This window comes from Lissotriton helveticus, chromosome 9 (assembly GCF_964261635.1).
Source record: "Lissotriton helveticus chromosome 9, aLisHel1.1, whole genome shotgun sequence".
Lineage (NCBI taxonomy): Eukaryota > Metazoa > Chordata > Amphibia > Caudata > Salamandridae > Lissotriton > Lissotriton helveticus.
In genome coordinates this window covers 706,164,220-706,183,159 of record NC_136070.1, presented here as the reverse complement: position 1 = coordinate 706,183,159, position 18,940 = coordinate 706,164,220, and the positions used below count along the sequence as shown (strand labels likewise).

General features: G+C 44.6%; 1 protein-coding gene across 1 annotated transcript in view; it reads right to left on the bottom strand.

The window, feature by feature from the left end:
* Positions 1-18,940, bottom strand: part of LOC144781812 (serine/threonine-protein kinase D3-like) — a 690,012-nt gene that overhangs the window by 504,892 nt on the left and 166,180 nt on the right. The gene's annotated exons all lie outside the window — the stretch shown is intronic.

The following is an 18,940-nucleotide window of genomic DNA, read 5'->3' as shown; positions in this document are numbered from 1 at the left end:
TAAACAGCCAGGTCATTTCATAAATGAGTGTGCAGTTCTGAAATACAACATAGCTACTGGTAAGACTAAAGAAAGACCACGTCCGCCTAGACAAGAACAAGTTTCACAGATTCCTCAGCCACAGAATGCACCACAGACAGTTACCGCGCCGCAGCCTATCGCTGCAACACAGCACGTTACATCGCAGATGTACCAGTATGCACAGTCTGAGTATCCAGAGTACCAGCAGTATTCATGAAACAGCCTAGAGAGGGAGGTAGGCTTGCCTCTCATCGAGATACCTGTAGATCAAGAAGGTCCCTATGTTCACAGTCAAGTATTAGGGAAAGACAGAAAGTTTTTGATTGATACAGGGGCAAGTAGGACCACAATTAGTCACGCCGAAGTTCCAGGGGCTCCGCTCTCAGGCTCAAGAAATGTTTCCCTTGGATTTTCAGGAAAACCTATCGTAAATGAGATTTCAAAGCCAGTTACTCTAGAAGTAGGTCCATTGTCCCGCACTACTGATCTGTTACTTACTAAGTCATGTCCAGAAAACCTATTAGGCATTAAGACACTGAAAGAGTTGGGTGCAGTTATATGCTGTTCCCCAGAGGGAATACGATTGTTCCTACGTGACTTCAAGGGTCACTATGTATTACGAGATTTTGATTCAAGACTGTCTAATGTTCCGCAGCACTTATGGGCGCAAGGTCCAACTGATGTAGGTTACATGCAAATCACACCCTATCGTGTGACTCTCAAGCCAGGTGCAGTGTTACCACGAATCAGACAGTACAGATTGCCACCTGAGGCTGTAGCCGCCTTATCCAAAATTATTGACGAGCTCATGGCTCAAGGAGTGGTTGTAGAAACTGACTCCAATGTATGTAATTCTCCGATCATTCCAGTCATGAAACGTACTGATCCAAATGCACCCCCAGTATATCGATTAGTGATTGACCTACGAGAGCTTAATAAATGTATTGTTCCGCAGTACCCAGTTGTCCCAGACATCTCTTCCCTATTAACGGCCATTGATTCCGAAGCCACGTTCTTCACTGTCATAGACCTCAAGAACGCATTTTTCAGTGTCCCTATTCATCCAGACAGCCAGTTTCTTTTCGGATTTTGTTTAAATGGAAGGAGCTATATGTTTACACGAGCTCCTCAAGGTTTCACAGAAAGTCCTAGTATTTACAGTCAAGCACTTAAGAGACAACTAGACAACATTCACATGCCAACTGACACTGCCCTGCTCCAGTATGTCGATGATCTACTGATCACAGCCCGTTCTGAACGTGCTTGCGAGCGAGCATCCCTTACAGTTTTGTATTTCCTAGCCGAGATGGGGCACAAGGTGTCCCCTTCTAAGCTTCAATTCTGTGTCCAGCAAGTGGTCTACTTAGGACACTTACTGTCCAAGAGGGGTAGGCAGTTGACACCAGACCGTATCCAGTTAATAGCGAGTCTTCCTCAGCCCAAGACACAGAAGGAGGTACGTGCTTTTATCGGCCTCACTTCTTATTGCAGACAATGGATTCCTCAGTATGCATTTCTAGCCAAACCACTGATACAGTTAACGACACAGGAGGCAGCCGTATCGACTGTCCTCCCTTGGACATCTGAACATACACTTAGTTTCAATGAGTTAAAGAAAGCCCTATGTCAAGCTCCAGTTCTAGCTACACCGAACTACAGTAAGCCTTTTACACTTTTCGTTACTGAACGTGAAGGTACAGCATTATCTGTTCTCACACAAGATCAAGCAGGACAATACAAGCCCTGTGCTTATTTTTCGAGCACATTAGATCCTGTAGCCCAGGCTCTGCCTGCGTGCCTCAAGTCAGTTGCAGCCACAGCCCTAGCTATCAGACAAAGCGATTCCATAGTCTTAGGACATACCTTGACAGTACAAGTTCCACATTCTGTGGAAGTTCTTTTAAACCGAACACAAACTCAGCACTTGACAATTGCACGTTTAACAGGTTATGAATTGACACTGTTCCAGCCACACATAGAAATCAGACGCTGCAACATCCTGAATCCTGCTACACTGTTACCATCAGTTAATTCAAATCCTGCCACACACGACTGTGTGGAAGTAGTTAACATTATGACTAAGCCAAGACAAGATCTGACAGATATTCCGTTATTAGATCCCGACCTGACACTTTATGTGGATGGTTCATGTATGAGAACAAGTACAGGAGAACTAGTCGCCGCGTATGCAGTGACTACTGACACCGAAGTTATTGAAACACACCGTATTGATACCCTGTCCGCTCAAGCAGCAGAGCTAGTTGCTCTGACACAAGCCTGTATACATGCCAAGAACCAGAGAGTTAATGTTTACACAGATTCACGTTACGCATTTGGAGTCGTACACGACTTCGGAGTGCTCTGGCAGGAGAGAGGTTTCATGACTTCTCATGGAACCAAGATTCAGCATGGTCTCCTTATTCAAGCTCTGTTAGATGCCATACACTTGCCGACATCTATTGCTATCATGAAGTGCAAAGCACATACGAAAGTTACTGACATTATTTCTCAAGGTAATGATCTAGCAGATCGCACAGCCAAGCTTACAGCACAGACTCCAGACATTCAAGTTAATCAGACACATACTCCAGATCCGATTACATGCATGACAGTTAAGGACCCTACACAAGATGTCATAGATATCCAGTTACATGCTACTCCCGAAGAAATCAAGAAATGGTCCGAACAAGGAGGGGTCCAGACAGATCAAGGATGGTTAACAAAGGGTAGAGCCACATGGTTTCTCCCCGACTCTATGGTTCAAGTCATTATTAATACTGCACATAGTCCAGCACATTTAGGAGAAAAAGCCATGTTAGACAGTATCCAGAACATTTGGTTCAACAAGCATTTACGAGCTGCAGCCAAGCAGAAAGTCCGTACCTGTATGATATGTTGTCAGTTTAATCCAGGTAAAAGTGTCCCGGTGGAACAAGGCGGATTCCAGCCCCCTGACCACCCTTTTGAAGTCCTCCAGATGGATTATATTCAGATGGAGCGATGTCGAGGTTTCAAGTATGTCCTTGTAGTTGTATGCGCTTTGTCCAGGTGGACAGAAGCATATCCAGTTCCAGATTACACAGCCGCGACCACTGCCAAGCAGTTGGTTCGTGAGTTCTTCCCTCGTTATGGACTCCCTAGAGTCGTATATTCTGACAACGGCCAGCCATTCTCATCTGAACTCATGAAGCATGTTTCCCTTTTGTTAGGGTACCAGTGGAAGTTCCATTGTGTACGCCATCCTGAAGCAGCCGGTCTTGTAGAGAGACATAACCAGACCCTGAAAATCCGTATTGCAAAAGTGTGTAAAGAAAAAGGTGTGGACTGGCTAGTAGCTCTGCCAGTTGCTTTATTTTATATGCGCATGGTCGCACATTCCAGATCAGGTCTGTCCCCGTATGAGGTCGTTTTCGGCCGCCCCCCTAACATGTGGGGTACTCCTAGACCCCGAAGTATTACCGATGTTTCAAGTAATATGCTGACAGATTACCTAGCTTCCTTGATGTCTGCCCTCAACTCATGTCGTTCACAGGTTGCCGCCGCATTTCCAGACAATACCGAGGTGGCACCGCATGAAATCGTTCCAGGATCCATGGTGATGGTCCGCAACTTTGACAGATCAAGTCCGCTGGAGCCTCGTTGGAAAGAGCCCCGACAGGTCCTCCTCACCACCCGTACAGCCGTGAAGTTGGAAGGACGCAAAGGCTGGGTGCACCTTTCTCATATTAAACTTTTTAATGGACTGAAACCCGTCTTAAAGAACATTTCCCAGGATTTGAAGGATTGCCAAAGCATTGTTCTCAAGGACTGTCCCGCAAAAGACATTGCTACAACCCCTCCCCTGATAGAGAAAACTCCACAACAGGAGTATAAACTAAAACTCCGGTCTAGTAAAATAAGTCAGTCAGTTTGATTGTCTAAGTCCTCCCCTAGGTGAAACGGTTAGACTGTTTCTGACATGTATAAAATAGACCCCCATAGTGGGAGAGTTAGTCAAAACTCAATCCGATGTATCGTTTTTCTATGTTTCATATTGTTTCTCAGCCTTATGATTTCCTGCACCAGTTATGCATTTTACCTGTATTTCCCAGTTCTTCATGTAAATAAGTCTGCTAATACTACAGCAGAGCACACGTTTAGTGATCTGCCTCCTCATGAACTCTCTTACCGCCTCGCTATGCGAAATAACTCATTTATCCGCATGTTACATTACTCACACCAGACCAGCAATGCCACTAATTGTTGGGTGTGTGGTCGACTCCCCCCTTTCCAGACACCGAAGGGAGTTCTGCCACTTTTTCCTTATCCATTTTCACATAATGGTTCGTGTGGAGCATGGTCCACGTTAACGTCATCCTTAACAGATATGTCTTTTCTTAACAGTACATGTTTTCCAGACAAGCAAGGTCTTCCCCACAGAACAGGGTTAGATCTAGAAAATGAAGTGTATAATTTAGGTAATTATTCGTCGAATTTCATGGTCTTGAATGTTCAGTCTGATACTACTCCAGACTTACCTGCTATTTCAGTACTACCAGTCAAAGGCGAATTATGTGTCCGAAATAAGGGTTCCATACACGTAGGACATAGTGATTGTACTACTATTGTCAAGTATAGTGACAGTGGGAAATCTATTTTCAAAGCTTCACGTCATTCTTATTTTATTTGTGGTCAAACCGCATATGTCCGTCTGCCCCTCGATTGGGAGGGAACCTGTTACATTGCCTTCCTACTGCCACCAGTTTTCCTAGCCCCACCTGATTATCATAGAAACACACATCTAGTACACGTTAGACATAGAAGGGAGTCCCCAATTGTCGATTATACTGAAACTGCTCTAGAACAGTATACAGATTTCAACAAAGGTTTCTTTTTCTTTATAGGACCTATCCAGAATAGTAAGCTAATCCGTAGGTTAACCAGAACCCTCGAAGCTGTAGTAAATGAGACTGCCTCTGCTCTAGGTAACTTAACCGAAGAGCAATCTGCTATGAGATTTGTCGTTTTACAGAATCGTCTCGTCCTTGACGTCATACTGGCCGATAGGGGCGGGGCCTGTAGAGTCATCGGATCTAGTTGCTGCATTTTCATTCCAAATAACGCGCCGTCTGTTTATTCAGCTATAACCAGACTCCATAAAATTGCCCATCTGATACACCAAGATCCAGGCACCTGGACATGGTCCGGTTGGTTCTGGAATATAATTTCCGCCTGGGGATGGAAAGTCTTGTCCTTTCTAGGTATTGCAGCAGCGATCATATTCAGCTGCTGCCTCTGTATACAATGTGGCCCTGCGATTTGCGGCATTTGTGCTACCTCTTGTATTCCTAGTCCCAAGCCCCGTTCTAAATCCCGTTCCAGGATAATTCGAGACGAGCAAATGATACTGTATGAAATGATAGATGGTATCATGAAAATTGATGTTTCCTGATGGAAATGTAGTGACAAGGAGGGAATGTGGAAAAGTGAATTTTGCCATGTTCTGTGTCCCTACGTGTCATCCATCATATGTTATGTGTGCATGATTAAATATGCATATGCATTCCCCATGTTCGATTAATGATGCAATTACAGTTGTGTCCACCTCTAGTATGCCAGTTTCCAGTTCTCGTGAATACTACGAATATCAGGCCTATGTAAAGCTACGTTGCCACGTTTCTCAGTGTGCACGTTATTCTATTATAAAGTCCCCGTTTCTAGGCCTCAAAAGGGCCTGGACACCAGATTCAGCTCCTGTCTCCTGAAGCCTCGCTGAGGAGTGATACAGCCCCCACCTGTATCCTCGACCCTTCACTTACTTCCTGCCTCGCAGTGCCCGGCCCAGCCTGGCTCAGCCTCTGAGTCTGCCAAAAGTATGTTATAGTTCCAGTTATCAGTTCAGTCCTCCTTCTCTGCATTCCTAAGCTACTGAACTGCATCAATAGTTTCCGTCATTGTCTAGCCTTCATGTCTCCACGTTAGAGAAATACTGCATTTAATGGTCATTTAATATTCTTCATCACGCACTACATGTAGAATAATGCATGGTCCAGTCTTAGAATCAAGTCAGCCTTTCCTCTCCTGACTTCTAGTTTATATCAACATGTTCTCTAAACATCAGATACTAGATACTGTTTAGGTACATGTCGCCCTGACTCTCCAGACTTCAGTCTCTGCTCCTAGCACAGAGTTCATAGCCCCCAGCTTCTCCTAGTGATACGTCATTGCTAGTTTGCGCGCACCATCAGGTTAGAGGTCCCGGCTCCTTAGGTAGCCCCCTCCATGGTTTCCGCCCCATTCATGACATATTCTGTTACGTTTGCATCACATGTCTATGTATACGCCCTGTTACACCTCTTTTCCCCCTTATCTTTCGCGACTGCTACGCGTCACGCCTTCTGCTCCACCCACTGCTACGCCTACTGCAATGTAATGCTATGTGTTTGCGTTATGTATATATGCTCATGTATTGTTATTAAAAGCCAGCGCGCTCATCCCAGACCCAGCCCCAGCAGCTGCTGGGCCCTGCCATCCTATTCCTATGCAGGTTGTCCTGTTCTTGTCCTTATGCTGTATTAAACCTGCAAAACTCCTACTACCTCGAATCTTGACTCTTATTTATTGAGCTATCTGTTATGATATATGTCTAGTCAAAAATAGGGTATTATTTATTTATTTACCACAATCCAACACCTTCCCTACTATCCACGGGGACTGGAGTTGGAATAGTAAATTAAATAAATCACTATCCAGCGTCTAAAAGCACTATGCGTTGTAATGGTATTCGTTGTAAATACCGTGTTGTAAAGGCATGTGATGTAAAAGTATGAGTTGTAACGTCATACATCCTGCGGAAAGAAGTGAGGATGTGGGGAGTTGTCAGGAAACGGGTGCTCAGAAGTCAGTCAGAGTACAATAACAAAATGAGAATATCTGAACATGATACAGTGGGCCCATGGAGAACACAACTAGAATCTGAAAGTATTCCAATGACATCAAGTCATAATGAACTTCTGGTAATGTCCTGCAATGCGAATGGAACGGGTAATACGATTAAGAGAGGAACAATATATCAGATTTTACAATGGAAGGGTCTTGTCATTGTACTACTACAGGAGACGCATTTACTGAGTAACAAATGACACTTACTAATAAGGGCAAATATAGAACAGTTGCCAATGCTGCCATTTCACTCCGGTCCAGAGGAACAGCGATTCTAATTAAACTATCTATACCATTTGTCATTAAAGAAATTTGAATGGATTCAAGAGGCTGCTTTGCAGCAATTTTGGCATGTTTGGATGGAGAAACAATTAACATACTGTCAGTATACCTGCCATCAACTCCACAAAAGGCTACATTAAACAGATAAAGTAACCTCCTGGTGAGACTCCACATTGGACCTTTAAAAGTAGAGGAAGACTTCAACCTTCTCCTAGATGATAGATACCAGCAGCAAAAACAATAACATATAACAAATTAATGCTAAATAAATACATTACTGCCCTTTCTTTGCAGGACATCTGGAGATGCTCACGTGAGAATTCACATCAATCCATCTTCTGTTCTGGGATACATAGGACATTGAGGAGGCTGGATTATCTATTTACCCCAAAGACGAACCAGGTAAGATTTTCAGACAAAAAAGATACTGGCTAAGAGACTATTGGACCATTCCCTACTGTCTACAATAATAAAATCCCAAAAGCATGCAAGTAATGGGAGGTGGAGATTGGACACTTTGAGAGAAAAGAAGTGGCATTAGATCAAAGCATATAAAAGGAACGCCAGTAGGTAACAAATTAATATATTAGAAAAGGAGACAATGGTTCTAGAAGTGAATTATACAATTTATCCCTCATTTGGGAAAATGAGATGCCTAAAAACAAAGGGCCCAATTCAGATAGGGTCTTGTGGCGTGGTACACTCACTTGTGGCGGGACCTCCTCACTGCAGTTTCTCATTGCGGAACTCCTGCCATGAGTTGCAGGCCTCCCATCATGACTGTGAGGCATCCGCCATGAGTGCAGAGCCCTTTATGAATCAGGCTCATACTTTTCGGAATACAAGCTTGAAATAGCTAACTTCCTGAAAGACCTTTCCTGATGACACTACACTAGTTATACAAAGACGAACTAGACCAAGACCTGGATAGTCTATAGTCCAGTTACAAAGCAGCAAAGTCACACAACCCAAATGATTATCAGAAGAACTTTTCCAGTGCTAGAGACATAACAGACCACCAACTAGCACAATATACAGAGGTCTATAATGTAGGCAAATCTTCCCTGGACTTAAGAAAAGCTACAATCACCATGGTAAAGAAACCTATCAAGCCTCCAGAACAGCATCTTCATAAAGACCAATTTTTTACTCAATGTAGAAAAAAAGATGGTAGCCAAAATAATTGTCAAATAGATAATGCACCTGTATAGATACTTTGAAAATCCAGGACCGATCAGGGTTCGTGCAAGGTAAAGCAACTAGACATAAATTCCCTAAGGTATATATGACATCAGAAAATCTGAATTCAGAGACAGAATTCAGAGACAGAATCATCAGTGCATCTCTTGAATGATGCAGAGAAACATTTGAGTCAGTTGAATGGAATGTTATACTCACAGTTCTTCAGAAAATGGGCCTAGGTGCCACATTCATACGTTGGATACAGACACTATATAACCCCCAAGCAGCTCAGACTAAAATAAATGGAACACTATCACATCCATTCTTATTCTAACGAGCCATCAACAGAAAGTGTGGACTATAACCCCTATCATTCGCTTTGGTAGTTGAACCGCTGGCATGCTGGATTATGCCATAATTAGTATACTGAATATCTTCTTATATATGGGGAATATTCAGGTTAGATTGGACAAAGTTGACCCTGTTTCCGTTATCACCATGGACACCTGAACTCACGTTCCAATCACCCATTAAAATGAACAAAGAGGATTTTAAATACACATTATAAGATATAGGAATAAGAGTTATAAAAATACCTGTAATTAATAAAAAGATTTAAGAGGGATGTCTAAGCCTGGTGTAGGCTTCCTTTGTCCCTAATAAGCAAAGAGGCCATGTGTAAAATACCCCCTATTGGACAGTGCCTAATTTCAGCTGGTGTTTGCAGGTGGGGCTCACTAGCACTCATTTTTGGGGACCTGCACGTATTTGACCTCATCGGACTTTCAGAGAGAGAAATACACAGAAGGGGTAAGGGAAAGGAAGATCAACACAGCAAACCAGTGACAAAGGGGGAAAGCGGGGATGAAATAGAACCTTCAAAAGGAAGGTAAAGGAGCAGACAGTGTCTGCTAGTGGATGAAAGAAGAATAAGGTGAAATCAAGACTAAGCAGCTTTGTTAGTTACGAACTCTGATATTTGTAGTGCTGGCTGTGGACTTTTGAGCAAAGTTTGGCCCCGGTCCTTATTGTTTTACAAATTAGGCACTGCTACTGGGTAACACATGGGTTTTTTAATCAAATAATGGGTTAATTACAGGATCACCCTAATGAAATTATACAAAAGGGTATATTATGGGGGTCATGGGACTTTAGAATATGTGTAAGTATTATTGGATAGTCCAATGAGTGGTGCTAAATGACTAAATATGTGAAACCTTGAAACAAAATGATTTATAAATATAGCTTGGTCCTCCGGGAACAATGTTTTGGTGAAAACCAAATGTTAGTACCTACATATTATGGAAATGGTAGAAGTTATTTCATTTATCATATTCTGGTGACAGAAAATGGTGAATGTCTAATAGATTCCTTTACCGTTACCCCAAATGCCCTTAGTGATCATGCTGCCCTGACATTGGTCCTTAATATAAATATGTCAAGATCGAATAGTTTGCAAAATATGAAACAAATTGAAATGCATGGTAAAAGTGGTTTCACTTTACAATGGGTAAATATTTATGGTATAGCAAAAACAGAGGAAAGTATGGCAGAATTCCTTAGAGATTTCTACATAAGCACAGATTTTATGTCTCCCCGATGATTATCATGGAAGCCTTCTGCAAAATCATGGCTAGAATCTCGGAAAAACTTAAGTGCTCAACCAGAGGGAAAAGTAACAGAAACAGGGGTTGTTTTAATACAGAATGTTCCTCGATAAATAGAAGACTAAGGAAGGCCCTACGGGATTCGCCAAGGGACAGAGGAAAAAATCAATAGATTGAGAACTATGTGTAAAAAATGCTCTAGATAAGAGGAAAAGAGAGATAAAGGAAAAAATGTAGGGAGATCTGCTCCAGGGGGCTGATTTAAATGATAACTCCCTTTCCTAGAAAATAATAAATCAGCCATTCCTAAAAGAGAGAGTAGACTGAAAGATTGAGACATCTGTACAACAAGGGGAGTGGATAGAACATTTTAATAACATGTTTGACCTAGAAAATAGTATTTTAAACCTGCCTCTTACACATTTATTTCAAATTGAAGCTTTGTACATTCCCGATATAACTTTAGAAAAGGTCATTAACGCTCTAAATAAAGCAGCAAGTGGAAAGGCCTCTGTCCCCCGATGGTGTCCCAATAGATATTTTTAAAGCACTTGGCACTGTATGGGCTCCGATGCTGACCCAAGTCTGTAACTCCACAGAAAAGGGCTTTTTCCCTGTTTCTTGGACAGAAAGTACAATAGTCCCAATATTCAAAAAAGGTAACAGAGGTGATCCAAAATGCTACCGTCAGATATCTCTAGTGGACTCTAGTGCTAAATTAATGGGCAGAATCCTCCTGGGTAGGTTAGAAAAATGAGTGGAAGAAAAATACATACTTACTGATACACAATATGGGTATAGAACTGATATTGGAACAATAGAACAATGTGCTAATTTACATTTTTTAATTAATAAATATATACGGTAGCAAGGACAGGACAGGTGCACATATGCTTTGCAGATCTGAGCAGTGCGTTCAATCTAGTAAACCATATCAAACTCTGGGAAACACTTGTGGATTTGGGAGCCTCTCAGGGCATTATTAACTATCTGTCCCAGTGGTATTCCTATCTTACCACGCAGGTGCGATACGGACCAAATGGGGAATGTACAGACAGCTTTAAGGTCACCCCAGGCATTAGACAGGGTTGTGTCCTTGCCTCCCTGCTCTACTCACTCTACATAAATGGGGTGGATGAATGTCTACAAAAAATTAAAGCTGTTGTCCCCATGGTGGGTACTCGGTCTGTCCCCATCTTATTATATGCAGATGACGCAGTCCTCCTATCCAGAACAGCTAATAGGCTGCAGCTTCTGATAGATAACTTTGGTAAATGTATGGATAGTAAAGATATGAAAGTTAATCTGAAAAAAACTGTTATCATGGTAGTTGGAAAAGGAAGAGCTAAAAGAGGATACACCATATAAACACACACACATTTTTACATACTTGGGTATTCAGTTTACTGCATTCGGGTCCTGGGAAAGTCAATTAAATATGTCTAAAATGTCATTTTTAAGAGTGATAGAATACATTTTCAGGTTTTCTAGTAAAATAGGCCAAAAACCGATTAGAGAAATGTTGATGATGTACAAAAGTAAATGCCTACCAAGCGTTGTCTATGGTGCTGCCCTATGGGGGTATACAAACTGAGCCAGATGCAGACACTAGAAAACCTGTTTTTGGCTCGGCTACTGGCCGTCCCAAGATCAAGCTCAACATCCATAGCACATAAGGAAGTGGCAGTTCCTTTATTAGAAGATGGCCTACAGATCATGCACTTTATTTTTTGGTACAACATATGGTGCAAAACAGGGACACCGTTTACAAAGGACATACATTTAGATTGCCTCAGGCTAGATACTTCAAAGACAATTAAATGGCTATCCTATTTACATGCCTCTGTAAGAAAAATGGAACCCACTATAGGAGTAAATGACACAGTTAAAATCTTTACCTACTCTAAAACAGAAGGTAGGACTTTACTTAGGGAACAATGAGAAAAAGAGAGAGATTTTAACAAAAGTAAACAATCCACGGTAGTTAGTTACTCACTACACTATGTACATGAGGGCCAGCCAAATTGTTGGACAATTGTTAAAAATAGTCAGCAAAGATTCCATCTTACTAGACTTAGATTAGGCATATTGCACATACACCTTGCTTTCCCAAAAAGTGGGGCATGAACTAATAGTCTGCCTTGTGATGGTAATTCACGACAAAGCACAATGCACTTTATTTTATGTTGTAGTTTTTATAAGGATCTTAGGACATGTTGTTTAGCCCCTCTTTTAAAAAGCAGGTAAATATATCTATTAACAGGATGGTTTTAATTATTTATGTGCCCCGGAAAATAGTGATATCTGTTTATCTGTTATATCATTTATTACAATGGCCATATAAAGAAGGAAAACAATTGCATACCTGGAGGTTCTAACCTATGAGACATCAAAGGAAATTTGTATCTCCTAGTTTGATTGTATAATATGAATTTATCATCCATAGTGAATACATCCTGGGTAGGGTCTGAAGCCACGCGATTAGTAATGACCCTTAGACCCCTATATAGGCCTTTGCCGGTCACAAAGATGTGATTCTATCCTGTCTAATCATAATTGTTATGGGGAATCTGTATGAGGAAGATGCACTTGCACGTAAATGTGATTCATGGATTGTTATTTATTGTCTGATTCTAACTGTTTTTACTCTGTACTTTTATGGTTTTATGCCTATAAACCGAATAAAGTTTTTGAATTAAAAACCTTGAATGATCCGGAATTTAAATTACACTATGAAGCAGTAGTTAAAAGGTGATATACAGGTCTGATATACGGCAAAGATACATCACACGTGGGACCACAGTCCAACCAAGTAGTGAGATTAAATTGCAAGGCAGCCACTAAGATAATGGGATGGCATATTGCCGTCACAAGGGAAACACCACTATGGGACAGTATTGCACTGAAAGAAGTAGGACCATTACACAGGTTTAGTAAATGGGATTTAATAAGAATTTCCTAACTGTGAGACTTTTGAAGAGCCTAAGTGATAAAAAACATATGAACAGCTTAGGGAACAATGTACCCAACAGGATATACACTTCTTTAAATTTATGCCATTTTAAATTTTGCACTCTGTAGATACAAAAAGTTGTATGTCAAAATATTGTTTATAGAAACATTGTAACACAAGACTATTGTGATAAACATATTGTGAACAAAAATATCAAGTTCACAAACTTAGTATGTCAAGTGGCGAAAACATATTGCTCGGACGCGTACGAGCAAGGCTGACACTCATTTACACTTGTTGGTAATTGCTGCACTGATGCACTGAACTATTTGATTTTTAAACTGTAAATACCTTTTATCTTGTATTCCCCTTACTGTGGGCCCACTCACCTTTGTCCTGCATTGCTCCTTTGTCCACCGCGGGCTCATCCCGTTTGTGTGGAGGGAGACTAGGGCTACTTCCGGGCTGAGAGGGAGGTTGGATGTCTGCTGCCTAACCCCCTCCAGAAACCCGGATGCCAGTCCAGAAGCGCAGGGGATGGGCGCACCTGACTTGCCTTCGGTGTGCCGTCCACGCCCTGCTGTCGCCAGGAGCCAAGACACCTGCCCTTTGTATGCCAAAACAGGACTATAGTCATAAACTAACCTATTCAAGTTGGGATTTACTTGATATTAGAAGAGACATGACGCCCCTTTGCTCTCATTACTTATGGGATATGGTTAGGACTCTCCCAGCCATGGAGGGACCCTTTTCTTGCAAATCCTGCCAGTTTCAAAGCCTCAAAATAGAACCAAAGCACAGTGACCCTAGTGGCTTTCTCCAGGAGAAAGGACATTGCATACCTAACAATGTGATCCTCCCTCCCATGGCTTTAGAGAAACCTCCAATCAACTCCAGCCATAGCTAGAAATGTTTCATAAGCAATGTTAGATCCCTGCCAAAACATGCAGTTGAGGTGTAGGACCTACTCAATTCCGAGAAGCCAGAAATAGTATTCCTGAGGGGAACATGGCTTAAACCCAGCTTCACCCCTACCATTACCGTAGCTCTCCCTGAGTGCTACCGGATCCAAAGATTGGATAGACAGCCTAAAGTGGGGGGTGGGAGAGCCATTGTCCATAAAGACTGCATCATAGTATCTATACTTGAGTAACGGTGCAACAAAAGGATTGAAATTTTAGTCTTCCGAATGGACTTGCTTCCACAACACAGTTGGAAGGGTGCCTTAGTCTATTGGCCCCCTGGCCCCCTTGCTGTTTTTCTCTTCAACTCATGGAACTATCAGCTCCCCACATTATCTCCATCAAAAATGTCCTACTGCTGGGAGACTTTAATGTACATAGTGAGTGCACTACACATCTAGATACCTCGGTGCTTCTAGCACATCTAGTTTCTTTAGAATCAGTCAAGATCAACGATACCCACACATACAGCAAGACACACACTGGACCTTACCCTCATGAATTCGTCCAGTATCCTATGCGACTCCCCCCGTCTGCTGACTTGGACCAACCCTGCATTAGTTGACTTCCACATTAAGGGCCCTAGGGTGAATAATGCACCCCGACTAGCCTCCCATCATTTCCGTAGACAATGGCACAAAGTCACCCCAGACATTTTCCAGGCTGCTTTTAATACTTCATGGAATGTGGAGTCTATTAACATCAAGGAGGGTCTGGCCCATTATAATTCCTCTGTAAAAACAGCTATAGATCAGCTTGCACCTCTGAAACTGCTCCCCAGCACGGCCAAGCACCCCAAGACAGCATTGCTCTCGTCAGATCTTCGGACAGAATAACGGTTGTGTAAAAATGTGGAGAGGTGCTGGCGCCGAACCCACGATGGGAACGATAAAGAGAGATATAAGACCGCTCTCACCCACTATCAAAAAAACATAAAAGCTGCACGAAAAGCCTTTATCACACTACAGAGCAACCAGGCAGGAACTGTCCCCAAAGTTCTATTTCAGATCCTCAAATCCTTCACCAATCCAAAGGCTTGTGATAATGAGGGGCCCCTCTCAATTTCTCTGTGATAAAATAACAATTCACTTTATACAGAAAATTGAGCTGATTTATGATAAGATCACCTCAGCTGGGAGTCTGCAGCAGGTTGCTACATCCTATAGCCCACCTACACTCACAAAGGCGCAGCTGTTGGAGAACTTTACCTCTCCAACTTGAGATGATGTGGAATCATTGCTACGTACAGTAAAATCAGGCTCTCCACTTGACATCATTCCAGCTAAAATGTTTTCCATGCTCTCTAAATAACTTTCCACGCCTATCTGTTCACTTCTCAATCTCTCAACAAAAGAGGGACATCCCTCCACTGAATGGAAGGCGGCACAGGCCATTCCTATTTGCAAGAAAACTAAGGTCCCCATGGAAGGCTTGTCCAACTTCCGGCCCATTTCCCTACTACCCCTCCTGAGCAAGTTACTGGAAAAGCACATCAATAAACATTTGTCTGACCATGTTGAATCCACCGGAAGCCTTGTTCCTTCTGAATCTGGATTCAAGTCCAAGCATAGGACTTAGTCAGCCCTGATTGCTATCACAGACAATCAATGTTACTCGTGCTGCTTGACCTCTCGGCTGCATTCAACGTGGTCTCCCCTCAGATCTTGCTCAGGAGACTGAGGGAAATTGGACTCCATGGATCAGCCCTTCAGTGGATGGTGAGCTTTTTCTCTTCCCACTCCCAGACCGCTAACCTAGGTCCTTTTCCGTCAAAGATTATGGAGCTGACCAAGGGAGTGCCTTAGGGCTCTTGTCTGAGCCCAACCTTGTTTAACATATACGTCGCTCACCTGATTGACCTACTTGGTACATTAGGCTTCACTCCCATTTCATATACTGGCGATGCTCATCTTTTATTTTCATTTAATAAATCCACTCTTACAGCCCAGTCCACTTTCTCTGCAGGTATGCTAGACATTTTCAACTGGATGAGGAACAATTTCCTTCAGCTTAACGCAGGAAAGACCAAAATCATGCTCTTCGGAGATGCACTACTGCTGTGGTTGCCTGCCTGGTGGCCCATGGATCTTGGCGACTCCCCTGTACCTAAGACTGTTGTCAAGAATCATGGCATATGCCTAGACCAGGCACTGAGCATGACAGAACATGTGGCCTATACTGCCGGCTACTGTTTCCATGTGCTTGGCCTGCCACGGCAGGTCTTTCCTTTCCTCCCAGAGTTTACATGCAAAACTCTCATTCAGGCATTGGTTCTAAGCCGTCTAGACTACTGTAACGCTCTCTTGGTCATTGCCAATGAGTCCTCGTTGTGCAGACTGCAGGTAGTCCAAAACACCGCGGCACGCTTTGTCTTGAATGTCACGCCCAGAACGGTTTCCCTTCCCCTTCGTCAACAGCTGCACTGGCTCCCGGTATGCAAGCAAATTAAGTTTAAAATCTGTTGCACCAGGGGCGCTAGGTGGCGCTTGACCAAGATGGCCGCGCTGCTGTGAGGCTCCTGCCCTCTGAGCCTTTCATTATCCGACAGCCCATCCTGAAGTGCTTTTAAAACGCCTGCAAATATCACCGCTGACACCGTGAGGGTGTAAGGAGTTTCCCGCTGTGTCTGCCGTCGCCATACACGCTGTGGAAGCCGAACTGCGGTCATTTCTGCCCGACAGCGGACCCTGCCGCTCAATCCCGCAGCTTGCTACCCGGCCACGGCCGACACTCCACGCCGCAGCGGCTGGGCCACTACAAAGACCGCGAGATCGACCGCGGGGGAGGCGCACGCCGGGGGCCCATCAACGTGCCCCCCGCAGTCCGGAGACACCTGCAGCCTGTTCGGAGCGGAGGTGAGGGAACTGCCGCACTGCCTGACGTTCATTTCCGCAGCCCGGTCATGGCGGATACCCCGCACCGCGGCGTTGGGGCCTACACAAAGACCACAAAACTACCGTGGGGGGAGGCGCGCTCCGGGAGACCGGCACTGCGCATTCCACTGCCCGGAGACATCTGCGGCCCGCCCGGAGCTGAGGTGAGGGATCTGCTTTCGCCCTCCTGCCCCTGCTACGCCACACACCACCGGGGGTGACCCCCTGTCGTGCCTTGTTCCTTTCTCGGCGGGAGGAGCCACTCTAGATCAGGGCTTTGGGCCTTACCTCCGTGGTGCTCGCTGGCTGCCACCTACCTCATACTTAAGCTGCATATTTGGACCCCTCACCTGCTGACAAGAGAGAGCGCTGCATTGAGGGCCATAGGGCCATAGGGCTGAGGGTGCCGCTCCGAAGCCCCGGTCCCCCTTCTCCATCTCGCTACGCTACCGCCACGAAGGGCAGAAGAGACGCTTCCTGTCTGGGCTTGCGAGTGTGCACTGCCGGCTCCCCCTCTACTCACCGACCACTAACTGTCCCAGGAGTCGGGCTCTCCTGGCCCTGCTCTGTCGCACTGCTTTCCAGCCCCCACTGGAAGCCCATCGCGACCTTCGGGTCAAACACTGGACCTGGCTGGATCTGGCTCTGTGGCCCCCCCCCCCATGTGGAAGGCTGATTTATGCGCTATTGGATTCATTGCTGAGACCTGCAGTGGCTCATTTACTGTGGAGGTATAGTTGCATTTTGAGGCTGCCATCTTGAATCGACCGCCATTTTGAATTTCCCTCCTTCTCCACCGAGGTGCTTCTGCTGCCATCTGTTACACCTTGGCCCAGACTGCGTTGGTAGGCGCCTAGATACCACAGGATTCTGGACCCTTCACACAGTTTGCAAGGCCTGCTGACTGCGCGCCCCCTCCTCATTTCCTCCGATCGACTCCTGCCACCGATTCTCCAGTGCCGTGACCTACCATCCTCGCTGGCTACAGCTCGGGAGTAACCAAGAAAGACCTTGGGCCCAGTTACCTCTCATCTGCACCTCCGGATTGCCCCCCCTCCTCCACTGCACTCCCTACCATCTTGGACTTTATCTTCATTTGCTGCTTCACAGTCTCCACTGGGTTGACATCGTTGTCTTGAACCTGTCACTCCACAATGGGTCGGACCGATGCCCGGCAGTCCAAGCTACCATATGAAGCCCGGAAACCTCCGGAATCACAGCAATCCGGAACAGTCCACCTCTGGGGCCACCGCCCCTCCAGATGAAGATTGGAAATCGCTTCTTCTCAGCATGAACCAGAGCCTCACCTCGATAGACTCCAAAATTGATGCATTGAACACCAGAATGGACGCGGTCGTGGCGAAACTGGATCAACATGACACTCACTTGAAAGAGGCCGAGAGCAGAATCTCTGGTCTTGAGGACACCGCCACGTCTACTGGCCGCCAGGTCGCTCAAATGGACAAGCTACTCAAAGTCATTGCGGATAAAAACGAGGATCTTGAAGCCAGGTCTCGAAGAAACAACGTGAGAATTTTGGGCCTTGCGGAGACAACCAACACCGGTCGCATGGAGGACTTTATTGAAAAACTGATAGTCGACCTCTTTGGCAGGGAATCCTTCTCCGCGCACCTCACGATTGAGAGAGCGCACCGTTCCCTTGCAGCCCGCCCTCCCCCGGGCACCCCTCCGCGCCCAATCATCGCCCGGTTCCTCAATTACCGGGACAGGGACACACTACTAAGACTGGCACGTGAGAAGCAACATGTCCCATACGAGAACACCTCGTTGTCCTTTTACCCGGACTTCACAACTGCGGTACAGGAAGCGCGCCGTAAATTCACCGGGATAAAGAAAAAGCTACAATCTCTGGATATCACCTATGCCATGCTCTACCCGGCCAAACTAAAAATAACACACCATGGTAAGCAGCACATTTTTGCGACCCCATAGCTTGCTGAGGAGTACCTCAAACGACAGAAACAGCCTCCACTCCAGATCGCCCTCTCCACTCTGCCAACAGGACTGACTCTAAAAAAATCAGGACTAATTTCAACGTAGCACACTGTCTTCTCTGTTTGGGGACAATGCTTTGAACTGCTTGGTGATGTATAAGACTATCTTACTATTTTACTATTG